Source organism: Sceloporus occidentalis, unplaced genomic scaffold, assembly GCF_023333645.1.
Source record: "Sceloporus occidentalis isolate IW3139 unplaced genomic scaffold, rSceOcc1.0.p SCAF_1, whole genome shotgun sequence".
Classification (NCBI taxonomy): domain Eukaryota; kingdom Metazoa; phylum Chordata; class Lepidosauria; order Squamata; family Phrynosomatidae; genus Sceloporus; species Sceloporus occidentalis.
The window spans coordinates 49,646,178-49,652,177 of NW_028316981.1; the positions used below are offsets into that span (position 1 = coordinate 49,646,178).

At 42.1% G+C, this 6,000-nt stretch overlaps 1 protein-coding gene across 2 annotated transcripts in view; it reads right to left on the reverse strand.

Annotated features, from left to right (window-relative positions):
• Positions 1 to 5,722, reverse strand: part of TMCC1 (transmembrane and coiled-coil domain family 1) — a 151,665-nt gene extending 145,943 nt beyond the window's left edge. For both annotated transcript variants that reach the window (XM_089520722.1, XM_089520696.1), the window contains exon 1: positions 5,517 to 5,722. The gene's annotated coding sequence lies outside the window, so the exon portion shown is untranslated. The remainder of the gene's footprint in view (positions 1 to 5,516) is intronic.
• Positions 5,723 to 6,000: the final 278 nt, after the last annotated feature.

The window sequence follows — 6,000 nt, forward strand, 5'->3', positions numbered from 1 at the left end:
ATCTTGCTGTTTCAGAGCCCTTACCAATAATAATGTAAGCAGAAGTTTGAGTCCAATCCTTCACTAACTGTGAAGCAATGTGGTCAAGCATTTTAGAAAGGAGTTCTGTGCCCAAAATCTAGTGTTGTAATCTATTTGGGAATTCAAACACAAATGTCAGTCTTTCTCACATCTTATTTCTTCCAAAAGGTATTTTGTTGGTTTGATCTTAGCATGCTAACACAATCTTTTTAAAATTACTATGCATATATTTAGTATTGATAAAGCTACAAAAAAAGAGATTTCACCTCAACATTCGGAGGAACTTCCTGACAGTAAGGGCTGTCTGACAGTGGAACACACTCCCTCGGAGTATAGTGGAGTCACCCTTTGGAGGTCTTTAAGCAGAGGCTAGATGGCCATCTGTCGGGTATGCTTTGATTGAGATTTCCTGCATGGAAGGGGATGGACTGGATGCCCCTTGTGGTCTCTTCCAACTCTATGATTCAAATGCAAAAGCAATTTGAAATTCTCTGTGTGTGTGTGTGTGTGTGTATATATATATATGCCTTCTAGTCATCTATCAACTTATAGTCACCCATGAATTTCCTAGGATTTTCTTAGCCAAGGAATACTGAGGTGATTTTCAGGTTGGAAGTTTGAGGCTCCCATCGCTAGTTCCAGCTTCTGCCAATCTAGCAGTTCAAAAGCAGGCAAATGGCAAGTAGATAAATAGGTACCATTCCAGTGGAAAGGTAAACAGCGTTCTGTGCAATCATGCTGGCCACATGATCACAGAGTAGTCTCTGATGCTGGCTTTTCTAAAACTAATGGAGATGAGTACCACCCCCTATGGTTGGACACAAATTGAGAGCCTTGTTAATGGGAAATACCTTTACCTTTTTTATTCTTTAATAGTCTTTATTTATACTTTTGTGATGGTCTTTTGAAGTTTATGTAAAGATTCCGATACATGAAATGCAAATGTATACACTTTATTGATACAGACATGAAAATGCTTTTGCTGACATTTCTACAGGAATGAAAGGATAGGGCATCCCTCAGTTAACCTTAACATACTTTTGTTCAGAATAAGGGCTGTCTCACATGAGGCAGTAATCACAATTGAAGCAGGATAATCACATCTTTGGCTAGGGCTTATCACATGACATGGACCATCTTTCTATTGTTCTCTCAGTGGGAGACGATTTCTTTTCATTAACACAAAAATCTGTTAATAACGTCCTTTCCTGCTACTGTTCTGCTACCATTTGCAGTGGGATAATTCAATTCCATTTTAATGCTGATTTTGAGTTGTCAGTGGGCAGGCTTTAGGTGTAGCTTACCACTGATCAGGGGAGAAGGGGTAGACAATTCAATTTTATTTCCTTTCAATTGGCAAAGTAACTGATAAACTTTTAAATATTTTCTTCTCTATAGAAAAAAAATCCATCAGCAAATGACTGTGCCCAACAGGCAACTGGGCTTTGTCAGAGAGGCCGAAAATGGAAAACTTTGCTAGCTGCCCCCCACTCCACCTCCTTTTGCAGCCAACTATCCCAACTGTGGAACCTCACTTACACACAGACTCACAAAGGCCTGAAAATGTAAGTGGGAAAGTCTCTTACCATTGGGGGGAAAGCATTTTATTTCATTATCCTTGATCTGCTGCTCTTGTTGCTAAGCTTCAGATTTGATTAATCAACTCTAACCCAAATCAGAAAACTGGCCTCCATACACACAAAAGGCCTTTAAATGTAAGACTGTTTTCATTTCATTTTACATGGGGGGACACCTTTGTGTGTGTGTGTGCATGTGTGCCACGAACTAAAAAGGAGGGGGGGGGGTAAGGATTATGTCTTGGAGGAGGCAGCAGGTGGGCAATCCCAAATGATGTGTGTGATAAACTGCTAGCATGAACGAAGGTTGCAATGCCAAAAAGGTTCCAAATGTGTGACAGGAAAGAGGGGAATCCTGATTGTATATTGTTTTTGAAAACAACACTATTTTTGCTGAAGAGCCTGGTGTGACAAAGCCTTAAGTCCATTATCCACTACACTTCAATATCCCAGTTGCTAAACAGGCAAGACGCCACCTGCCACATAAGAGAAACTAAGTATGTTTATATTTACAGAAAGCTGCAGCATTTTTAAAAAAAATATTTAGGAATGTCAACGCTAAGTTCAAGTGAGGTCAGTTTAAACTCTGTTATGCAAGCACCAGGATTGCAATGCTTCATTGCACATGTGCATATTCAACTAATTTCATCTCCAGTGTTCTTTACATTTTAGCTATTTGTATTTAGAAACAACCACATGTCATTAAGCATTTTGCACTCTATCTGAGGGAAGAAATGCTGTCATATCACATTCATATTTTCACACCAGTCTTCTTTCACTGTCCTAGTCTTTGCTATGTAAAGGAATGCAAATTCTCCAAAGGAAAAGAAAACAATTGCATGTTTAGAACTTCTGCTATCCATATATTTAGAACTCTCCCTCTTAATGGGAAAAGCAGAGATGCAAGAACAGAACTAAGTATTCAAGCATTAACATTTTAAATGTGATTGAAGAATACATTCTGGAAGCTCTGACCAAACATTAAGACATATTTTCTAAAAACATCCAAAGTTACAACTTCCATTTTTGTTTTAAGTAGGAAAAGTGCCCAACCTGAATATGAGTTTTTCCCCTTTCCTATATTTACATAGATGTAATCAGGTTTGTGGACAGGCTTCAAAGTAAGCTTTATTAATGCATTTCCTTATACAGGAACAAATACTTCTTTTATGACCACCACAACGTTTTGCTTGACTAAATCAAGACAGAGTGACTCAGAGGGCGATTAGCAGTTATGTGAACACTGGGCTTTTGAATTAATAATTCAATATATACCAGCTCTTGTTCTCTCTCTCTTACTTAGGTGCATGAACACACACACACGCCTAAGGAGGGATGTTACTGTCGTTTACATCAATATTCATAATCTAGATCCACTCAAGGAGAGATCATGGGTATTTCCTAGAAGTCATGTTTTTGTCCTGGCACCATTCACATATTACAATACCCATATACCATTGATACTTCAAAAGCAGCTGAAGTACCTTTTTGCTTTGTTTCCTGTATCTAAAGTTGTAACAGGACAACTACCATCGTAACTGAAAAATTCAGCCATTCTAGTTTTCATAAATATCCCAAGCACTGCAGAAACGTCCCATATACCTCAATCTTATATATATTTACAAGGAATTTATTCCCATGGAACAGAAGCCATTTGGAATACATATCATTACAAATAATATTATCCTGCTTCATGGATCAAACCAATAGCCAATGATGCAGCCTAGCATCCTATTTCTGACACTGGCCAACAAGATTTTATTCTTCCTGCAAGCTGCTGATATCCTGTGTCAGGCTGCTCTTAAAACTGGAGGCAGAGTAGTGCCAGTATAACTTAATAGTTAGTGACAGAATTAATGGAGACACCCCCACTTCAATTTTTTCTAGCCTCCTGTGTCTTCTGTCAGTTTCACAGAATTTTCTACCTTTTGAATATTTTGAAAAATATTTTCTGTTCCTACTTTCCCACAGAATGAACATGTCTATAAAAGGCTAAAAGAGTACTAAAGGTCCCTGCCACATCCGCTCCTCTTCCAACTTTATGATTCCATGAAGTAAAACGCTTTTGTTAATTTCAGTTTAGAGATAGGGGACTGTGCCCAAGCAAGCACCAAGAAGTTCATTATTTTGTTTTTTACCTGCGTTAACTGTTGTTGCTTTAAAATACACGCAGAGACACACATACATGGATGCAAACTACAGTAAAAGGCATTCCACCTCAACATAAGAAAGACCTTCTTTTTAAACAGAGGCCTCATGGCCACCTGTCAGGAGTGCTTTGATGGTGTCTTCCTGCCTGGCAGGGACTTGGACTGGATGGCCCTTGAGTATGCCTTTAAACTAGGAGGCCTTTTAGAACCATTGGACAGTTACCATTAACCAAGATGTAACTACGTCGAGCGCAAAAAGATTCCAACTTTCAGTACCGGAATAACACTGCTTTCTTGAAAGCAAACCATTTCCTTCAGAAGTAACCAAGTATGTCACCTCCAAATACTAATACCACATAAACTGTTAAAAGCTGTCTTCCAGCTTAACATTTGGTAATAATTTTTAAATGCTTCTCAGACCAGAGTACATGACAATTCCAGAAGGTACTTAACTTGTTTTGCTAAGTTGTATTTATGTGTTTATTTAATAACGAGCTGAACTGTACCCAGCTCTGCCCAGGGCTATAAGCCACATCCCAAAAGGGGTGGCTCCCCCCTCTTTGTTTTTACTGGACTCTCAGTGAATAAATAAAATGCTGCATTCAACGGCAACTAGGAGTACTCTACTGTGAAATCATGAGCCATCTAGCTTTATGTCCCAATGAGTTATGGCTGCCACAAACATACCAGCATTCTCTTTTCTCAATGAAATCAGCTCCCCACAGATTCAACCATCCACAGCTTGAAAATACTGAGATTCATATCCCCCAAGCAAACCTTGACTTTGCCATTTCACATAAGGGTCACCATTTTACTACATCACTGTATGTAAAGCAACTTGAACATGTACGGATTTTTGGGGGGGGGGGGGGCTTGAGCCAAAACCCAGGAGATACTAAGGTCCCACTGTGTCTGTTGTTGAATATTTTTATTTACTGATAATAATGTTATTAAGAATCCATGTGTTACATTTATGTCATACTATTTTAAATGATTTATTTTTCTGAGAGGAAAGTGAGAATGACAAGGGACAGACATTTTAACAGCTAAGCCATCCTTCTTCCCGAAGTCACTGGTTCTCTTGAGCAGGACTGGAGCAGTAGGTTAGCTGAAGAACAACCTGCACATAGAGAGATCATATATGTATACAGACACATAGACACATAGGGTGTGTGCGTGTGTGTGTAGTTTGTATGTTTAAAGAGAGAGGGGAGCATGTAGGGAGATCAGGCATCACCTTTGAGACTCACTGAAAGGAAGGAGTCAGCAGCAGGAGCTTTCCTAGGCTAAAGTCTACTTCCTCAGATGCATTTGGTGGAGTGGGAATGCATCAAGATGCATCTGAGGAAGCAGACTGAAGTCTATGAAAGCTCATGCCAACGTCTTTCTTTCAGTCAGTCTCAAAGGTGCTGCAAGATCACTCTAAATCCTCATCCTCATCCTCATCCCAAATGCATCTGAGGAAGTAGACTGATGCCTAGGGAAGCTCCTGCTCCCGACTTTTCTCTTCCAGTCACTCTCAAAGGTGCTGCCAGATCTCTCTCCATAGATACTGGTTCTACAGACTAACACACGGTTTGGCTCCACATTAACTCTTTTGCTGGCTCAAGGCGATGGAATTCTGGGAGTTGTAGTTTGTTGTGGGGACCAGAGCTCCGATTCGTTCTGGGCCCCACAACAAACTACAGCTCCCAGAATTCCATGGCCTTGAGCCAGGAAAAGAGCCAAAGCGGGGCTGCGGTGGGCCCTGGAGGCAGCGGCCACTTACCTGCAGTGGGAGACCGAGGAGGCGACGCCCCAGCGACTCCTGGGGCGGGGCTGGAGGCCTTGGCGGCGGTGGCGGCGGCAACTGTTCCTCCATCCCGAGGCACCGCCGCCGCCACCATCGGCTCCGCCGCGCTCTTGCTGTTGCGCAAGCGAAGAGGAGGCCGCGCGCGCGGACATAGACACAAACCGACTCTCGCTCGCTCGCTCGCGCGCCCTCTGACGTCACCGCCAGCCCTCTTCTTCTCCTCCTCCTCCTCTTTCTGCCTGCCGCCTTCGGAGGGCTTAGCTCCGCCCACACCCAACCAAAGGCCGTCATCGCGACTGCGGAGGAAAAAGGGTGGGCGGGGACTGAATAGGCCCCTCCTCCTTCTGTTTTACCCTCCCTTCTGGCTCCTCCTCCTACTTGCAGAGGTTTTGGGTGTCAGTAGAGGTGGGGAGGAAGAGTTCGATTGTAAGCGCGCATGCGCAAGAGCTCACCCCTCTTT